Here is an 8,989-nt window from a genome sequence, read left to right as displayed (position 1 = left end):
CCATAATATTTCTGAAGCATTCTGCCTCATGCAAGCAGCTCTGGTTTTTGAGGATCCAAAGCAATTAGCTCTGACTATAATATACAAACATATATCAAATTCAATTAAATTCAATTCAAAAATACTTTATTAATCCCAAAGGGAAATGAAATGTTGTTGTAGCTCATTTTATGAAGGTTTCCTCAAAGAGACGTTGTAGATGCTGATGGCTGTGGGCAGGAAAGATCTCCTGTAGCGGTCCGTCTTACAGCAGATCAGAAGAAGCCTCTGACTGAAGACACTCTGTTGTTGTAGGACAGTCTGATGAAGAGGATGCTCAGGGTTCTCCATAATGTTCTTCATTTTAGGAAGAATCCGTCTTTCCACAATGATCTCCAGAGGTTCCAGAGGAGTCCCCAGAACAGAACCAGCCTTTTTTATCAGCTTGTTGAGTTTTTTTAAGTCCCTGGTTCTGATGCTGCTTCCCCAGCAGATGATGGTAGAAGAGATCAGACTCTCCACAACAGACTAATAGAAGATATGCAGCATCTTGCTGCAGACACCAAAGGACCTAAGCTTCCTCAAGAAGTACAGTCTGCTCTGTCCATTCTTGTACATGGCTTCACAGTTGCATCTCCACTCTAGTCTGTTGTCCAGGTGAACACCAATGTATTTATACTCCTCCACCACCTCCACTTCTTCTCCCATGGTAGAAATAGTTTTTGACTTATTCCTGTTTCTCTTAAAATCTACAATCATTGTTTTAGTCACGTTCAAAATGAGATGATTGTTTCCACACCATGCCACAAAGCGGTTCACCACCTTCCGCTTTGTATATATAAATAGGGGTGGACTCTCTTGTGGATGCATGCATGATGTTTCATTTCAATATGTGTCATACAGTTAGACTCTAATTGCTTGCTTCAGACAGCATTTACAGGTCCTTCTCAAAATATTAGCATATTGTGATAAAGTTCATTATTTTCCATAATGTCATGATGAAAATTTAACATTCATATATTTTAGATTAATTGCACACTAACTGAAATATTTCAGGTCTTTTATTGTCTTAATACGGATGATTGTGGCATACAGCTCATGAAAACCCAAACTTCCTATCTCACAAAATTAGCATATTTCATCCGACCAATAAAAGAAAAGTGTTTTTAATACAAAAAACGTCAACCTTCAAATAATCATGTACAGTTATGCACTCAATACTTGGTCGGGAATCCTTTTGCAGAAATGACTGCTTCAATGCGGCGTGGCATGGAGGCAATCAGCCTGTGGCACTGCTGAGGTCTTATGGAGGCCCAGGATGCTTCGATAGCGGCCTTTAGCTCATCCAGAGTGTTGGGTCTTGAGTCTCTCAACGTTCTCTTCACAATATCCCACAGATTCTCTATGGGGTTCAGGTCAGGAGAGTTGGCTGGCCAATTGAGCACAGTGATACCATTGTCAGTAAACCATTTACCAGTGGTTTTGGCTGTGAGCAGGTGCCAGGTCGTGCTGAAAAATGAAATCTTCATCTCCATAAAGCTTTTCAGCAGATGGAAGCATGAAGTGCTCCAAAATCTCCTGATAGCTAGCTGCATTGACCCTGCCCTTGATAAAACACAGTGGACCAACACCAGCAGCTGACACGGCACCCCAGACCATCACTGACTGTGGGTACTTGACACTGGACTTCTGGCATTTTGGCATTTCCTTCTCCCCAGTCTTCCTCCAGACTCTGGCACCTTGATTTCCGAATGACATGCAGAATTTGCTTTCATCCGAAAAAAGTACTTTGGACCACTGAGCAACAGTCCAGTGCTGCTTCTCTGTAGCCCAGGTCAGGCGCTTCTGCCGCTGTTTCTGGTTCAAAAGTGGCTTGACCTGGGGAATGCGGCACCTGTAGCCCATTTCCTGCACACGCCTGTGCACGGTGGCTCTGGATGTTTCTACTCCAGACTCAGTCCACTGCTTCCGCAGGTCCCCCAAGGTCTGGAATCGGCCCTTCTCCACAATCTTCCTCAGGGTCCGGTCACCTCTTCTCGTTGTGCAGCGTTTTCTGCCACACTTTTTCCTTCCCACAGACTTCCCACTGAGGTGCCTTGATACAGCACTCTGGGAACAGCCTATTCGTTCAGAAATGTCTTTCTGTGTCTTACCCTCTTGCTTGAGGGTGTCAATAGTGGCCTTCTGGACAGCAGTCAGGTCGGCAGTCTTACCCATGATTGGGGTTTTGAGTGATGAACCAGGCTGAGAGTTTTAAAGGCCTCAGGAATCTTTTGCAGGTGTTTAGAGTTAACTCGTTGATTCAGATGATTAGGTTCATAGCTCGTTTAGAGACCCTTTTAATGATATGCTAATTTTGTGAGATAGGAATTTTGGGTTTTCATGAGCTGTATGCCAAAATCATCCGTATTAAGACAATAAAAGACCTGAAATATTTCAGTTAGTGTGCAATGAATCTAAAATATATGAATGTTAAATTTTCATCATGACATTATGGAAAATAATGAACTTTATCACAATATGCTAATATTTTCAGAAGGACCTGTATTGACACCTAAACTGTGGTTTGCACAGATTTAGTAGATGCAAAGAGCTTTTTAGTACAAGTAATGTGTTGTTTTACAGGCAGGTCTGACAGTCAGTGGACAGAGTAGGGGAAGGTCAGCAGACACAGAGGATCCTTTTTAGACTCATTAGACGACATTAGCAGCCCTTGAAGGAGTTTGACATTGTTCACATTGTGGGTTTGTATGAGGCCAGGTTGTCATATTATGCCAGTTCCTGGCATGTAGAACATGCAGATGTCATAGTGGCCAGATGTTGGACCATGGGGGGGGTATGAGGGCGTCAACAGACATTGTGTCATATTCAGTAAGCACCATGTGCTGGGTAATACATGCCAAGTAATTGCACAATGCCATCAGGCAAACTGTGACCTGCTGGTCATGCTGTCTGATCTCTACAAGGCCGCCTCTGATCTTCTCTCACTGCTCTGATAGTCAGAAGCTTCAGCAGCTGCCTGTAACACATCTGTGCATCTTGGTGTCCAATCTAGATGTGCCAGCTTACTGAAATCAGTTCTGGTACACCCCCATCCTTGGTCTGCACTTTCACTAAATCACACCATTTCATCTTTGTGCTTAGTTTGGTGCACTCTGATTATTATACTCCAAAAACATTCATACAAATGTAGCTTGTGAAATGCTGCCATTGGTGTTCAACTAAAATCCAGCTAATTTATTCATCTCATTTAATTAATCTTTAAAAACCTTATCTGATATAAACCAAATGCAACAAGTAGATAAAATTATTCAGAAAAACTCAAACAGCACAAAAATGTTTTACTGCAGGATTAATTCTGCTAAACCTGAAGATGAAGAGAAGTAAAATACATAAATACTGAAGCAAAAACTCCATCATTTTGCTTTGATGAGAATTAGCAGAAAGAAATACATTCCTCTCATTTTAAATTTGTTTTGTGTATTTCCTGGCCTTACATCCACATCACATCCCACATTATGTTTCTAACAAACCTGAGCCTCGAGGGTTAACTGCTCCATGATAACAACCCTGCCTTCATCCTATGGCCTCCATAATGGTTTCCCCTCCATCCCTGGTGATTCATGAGCTGTCCAATCATTGCATATCAAAGCGGCCCATTCTCAGCTGAAGGTAAACACGTGAGACCGACAGAGCGCAACCCCCTCCCCTGCATCAAGGCAGCACGTGTCAGCTGAGGATGCTGGCGGGAGCCCGGTGCCTTCATCAGATTGAGGTGGCTCCAAAAATAGAGATGATCATCAATTTGCTTACATGAGCAACGGGAACACCGATGACCTCGGTTAACCTCTGTAGGTAACCCTTTAATAATAGGGGATTCGTGTTTTTCTGATACAAGCAGCTCTGCACAAAAGTAGTCCATCAATAAGTATGAGGTCTGATGAATTGTCAGTTATAAGCTTAAATAGAACAAGAGGTTTCCATGATTTGTGTTGGATGTTTCTTTCTATTTCCAATACGCAAAGCATAGTGTGAAACAAGACTTTCTCCCTCTAAATCTAAGGAATTGAGCTTCCAAGGGCTGAGGCTTAATAATTTACTTATTTCATTGTGTTTCTTTAATGAGCAGAATGATTTGTGGGTAGCTTCCTGTTCCTTAGCTGGCAGTCAGAAATTAAATTCCCTGGCTGGCAGCAGGATGTACTGCCGACAGCAGCAGGAAACCGAAACAAATTTACAAAACCTAAGCACAGTTGATGCCTGAGAATTTTGTTTTATAAGGCTGAAAACTGCTGGAATATGATTTATCAGTTCTGAATTAAAGCAAAAGTTATCTGCAGCCTGGCAAAACACTACAGCCTGGTTTGGATCCAGGTAGATATAACTTTGTCTTTTACACATTTGACCTCTTACAGGTCATTAAGGTGGCTCTGCAGTTTAATCGAACACCCTTAACGCTAAGCAGGTGAACAGATAGAGGAAACTATAAGAACAGATCCAAAAAACAAAAGTAAAACTTTTTTTTTTATTATTCCAGTCAGAGAAAAGTGATGAGCATGATGGAAAAGTCAAGTAAAAAAACTACGAACTGGCTTTTATGTAAAATTTTTATTTCCTCTGAGGCGGTTGGTTAAAATATAGTAATAATGCATATGAATGTCATGTTAATTTGGGGGGTTTTAATAATTCTTTTGAATCATTCTTTTTCCAGAGTAGAAGAACTGCAGTGATTTTAAAAAAGCAAAAATGTCATTCACAAGCTTCCAGATTTGTGTACATCATTAAATAAACGGTGCTGAATGTTTAAGGATGTTTGTTTTATTTGATTAGTGATTGAGATTGAGTGCAGCTAGTAGTTTCACTTTGCAGCAGGATTTCACTGAGAGAACTCACTGAATTGAAAAATAATCAGAAAAGCAGAAAATACATGACCCCAGTTAAGATTTATACCAGCTGGGAAAGTCTTTTGAGGTCAATTGTAGAGAATTGCAGCTTCTGAGATCATCAGTTCCAACTGACACTGATGGATGAGAAGACATTCATTGAGATGTTCAGGAACCACCCTGGACCAAGCCTGCAATGAGCTGGTAGGTGTTGGAACACTAGTGTCTCTCTTAACATCACCAAATGCCTTCAACGGAAATGTTTCATCTCCAAAGGAGACAAAGATTGATTCAAAGTGACACGTTAACTTTAGGAGGACTGTATCAACCTAAAGCATGGTGGAGGTGGCGTCATGCTGTGGGCTGTTTCTCTGCATTTGCATTGCACGACATTGATGGAGTAATGACAGTGAGCTACATACAAATTCTTGGACACAGCTGAGTGTTCAAGCAGAACAATGAACCTAAACATACGTTCAAACTGCTTTTGTAATGAAAGAAAAATTGATGAAATACGCTTAAAGGCTCGATCTGTGCCAGGATGCCAACCAATTCATCTAAACTCTACCAATTCTGCGAGGAAGAGTGGTCAAACACTCCGTGAAATGCCAGAGGCTTGTTTATGGCTACAAAAAGTGTGTGGTCAGACTAGATGTTCCAATTACCAACCAACAATTCTGGAGGTGTATCCATATATATTTGTGTCTTGATCCTTAGTAGCCAAGTTAATTACTTTCAGTAGTTGTATAGTTTCATAGTATTCCCAATTTGCTGGGTATTTTTTGCCACTTATCTTCTGTCAGTGTTTGTCTTTGTTTATTTAATCTATTTTTCCTTGTAGGACTCTCATAGATGTTGTCATTAAGTCATTTTCCCTCAGCTCCTCCAGTCATGCAGCCCACACACCTGCAGGGGATTCAGTATTTGCACTCACCTGTGTCTCATTCAAGTAATCAACCTCCCCAGCTTTTCGGCCTCCCTTGTTGAGTCACTTCTTTGTTGGATCCTCCTGTTTCTGGTATTTTTCTCATCTGGTTTTCTCCTTTTCAGTGGCACTTTTGTGCATCTGTGCTATGCTTTTTGTAAGTTTGCTTCTTTACTGAACCACCTCACCATGGTCCCGCTGCCTCCTGCTTGTGTTTGGGCCAGCAACACCAACACATTACAACAAACTGAGCCTGGATGTGTTATTTCTGGAAAAACAAATCCACAATAAATTTAACCTTGTGTATTCAGTTCTTATTTTTAAACATCATTGTTGTATAACCAGTTCAACTTGATTGTATAACCTGGAAAAACATCTTAAATAAATTACGAAAAGCCCCAAATTTCTTCAGTCTTATAAATGGATGTAAATTCCTGACCAGAACTGCTCTGTGACTTTAGTGTCTTTGCAGACTGTGCAGACCCAGCCTGTGTTCATAGCACACCTCCCTCCTGATGGAGTTTTATTTTGGGCGGAGGGGGGGCTCTGTTTGTCTGGAGCAGCCGGTCAGATCCCAAGCTTCAGTCTCAGAGCTTCAGACCTGGCCTTTACTAAACCTCTTTCTCTCTGTAAGGAGCGTTGCACTTGTCTGGTTAAATGCTGACAAAACCCCCTGCAGTCGACTGCATCCCTGCTCATTCTTCCTCTAAGTGTGTTTGGGCCACATGCCAGCAGGAGGAGGAAAACCATCTGCTATCTGACTCCATGTCATTGGGTGAGTGAAGATGCTGGTAGTGGTGAAGCTTAATGAGCCTCTTGTTGAGATTTTTCCTCCAGTTGTGTTCACACAGGGGTGAATGTTACAGCTTGGTTTGTCTCTTAGCTGAGTTGTGTCAAATTGAGTTGAAGAAATTTGAAAATTTGAGCTAATAGTGAATAACTGAGGTGATGTGAAAAAATAGGATCGTAGGAGGTTGTAGCTCCTACTGCCCCAACCTAACAAACTGAACATTCATATTCACCTTGTTCAATATATATATAAAACATCTTTTAGGCTCCTTTTCTTCCAGCCTCTGTTTTATATTTCTACCTTTTTGGGCTGTTTTTTTGTTACTTTGTGTTTTTGTTTTCAGTAACGGTGTCCAAAGCTGGGTGGCTGAGGATGAGAAGGCCCAGCTTCACCATATGGTTAGGAGTTTTGTTGTGCCAGCTGTCCCAGTGGGGCTTCAGCTGACGAAGAAAGGCGTCGCAATGTTGTTACTGATTGCTAAATTTCAGAGACTTTTTTATTTTCATACTTCTTCCTTTCCTGTCTGATTATTAGCATGTGATGCAGCTACAAGAGCAGATTTTATGTGCTAACTTCAGCAGAGGAAGAAGAGGTCTGTGTTGATCTGTCTGAGAAACAAACAGATGATTGTTCTTATCTATGTTGGAGATTTATAGGTGCAAAAATGAACATTAAGCCATTTTTTTCTTTACTGCTGCTTATAATTCAGCCATCTGTCAAACAGACATATAATCAGCAATCATTCCACTCTGCAGAGCACAATTTTTAACTGTAAAATCTGCCATGAAGACGACGATTCTGCTTCTTAAGTATTCAGATAGGTTTGGATAGAAAATCAGCGGATCTGAAAATTAATTTCAAGAGTTTAAACTCAGCTGAGGTTTGAGATCGTATTGATTAAAAATACTGTTCAGGTTTGCTTTGTTCATTTTCAGTTCTGAAATAGTTTCATATTTATGTCATCTAAGTTTTTTTAGCAATCCCTTCATCAATCAACCCAAAGACTATCCATTTATCATCCACCCATAGCAGCTCATCTTTGACCTCCCCCCTGAAAGACGGATCACCTCACCTTAACTCTAAGGCACCACCCAATCCCGCACGGAGGAAGCTCATTGCAGCATACTGCTTGCTGGATCTTGTTCTTCCAGTCATGACCCATATCTCAAGGTCATCCATCAGTGATGGTTGGAACTGGAACATTAGTGGACTGGTAGATTGAAAGCTTCTTGCTTTGGCTGAACTCCTTCATCCTAATTGCTGCAGATAGCTCTCTTATCTACCTATAGATCTCAGGCTTTATCTTGACATCACTCACTAAGAAGAAACAAAGATTTTATTGTCATTCATTCTAATTTTCTAAATAATTGTATTTTTGATGTGTTGATGGGGGAAGTGCTTGTGGGAGATTTTGAAGATCAGAATAACTTGGTCTTCTTGCATCAGCTCCCGTCCTGGTATCGACTTCCCATCCAGAATCAGAACAATGCTTATCCTGGTTTAACACATTCATTCGGTTTCCCAAAGCAGACCCATGGTGGAACCAGGGGGTATGAGAGAGGGCACCAAGGATATAAAACACATCTTTATAAGCAGTACATGAAGCACATCTGGTACATATAGATGTATTCACAGCTGAGCAGTTTCTTCTATCAGCTAACATCCACGTCTTTCACACAGTAACAATCATTAAAGACTCGTCTCCTCTTAAATAATCTTTCTCATTATTCCAAATCCCACCACCATAATTGCAGCTCCAGAAGGACTACATGCAGATATTCCAACTGATCCCCCTTTGTGCAAATGTCTCCATTAAATGACAGGGACTGACAGCTACGAACAGCTTTCTGAAAAACCCTGACATCTTTATGAGTGCGACATGTTGTGCTGCAGCTTTCTGAAGCTCCGTTTTCCCACATGACACAACAATAAACCAACAATATGAGAAGCGACTGCTGCAGCATGTGGTTTCTGGGTATAAATATAGCTCTCTTTTTCTCTTCAAAGTGTGTGTGCTCGAACTGTGAGTTTCTGATCCTGCAGCTTCAGTATGTCCCAGGGGAACCTGTTTTCTCCCACTGTGTTTTCCTCCCTAAATGAGGTGTAAAACATACAAACCCAGTAGCAGATGTTTTCAAAAGGTCATCTACCATTGCGCATCTAATATTTGACATTCTCTTGTCAGAGAGTTGGAGACAAAGAGCAGAACCATCCTTCCACCTCGAATCTCACTGCTGAGAAAGTGGCCCACACTGCTTTGTTTCTTCGAATGGAGCAAATTCAAGTTAATCAGATTAAAGTGGATCGAATCTGCAGGCCTGATGGAGCCTGATGATGATGAGGAGAGAATGATAATGAGTCCAGTTTGCAGTGTTAAGGTGCTGAGAGCTGATTTCAGGAAAACTAAATCAG

Source organism: Girardinichthys multiradiatus, chromosome X, assembly GCF_021462225.1.
Source record: "Girardinichthys multiradiatus isolate DD_20200921_A chromosome X, DD_fGirMul_XY1, whole genome shotgun sequence".
In the NCBI taxonomy this organism is placed as follows: domain Eukaryota; kingdom Metazoa; phylum Chordata; class Actinopteri; order Cyprinodontiformes; family Goodeidae; genus Girardinichthys; species Girardinichthys multiradiatus.
Note: the sequence above shows the minus strand (reverse complement) of the source record.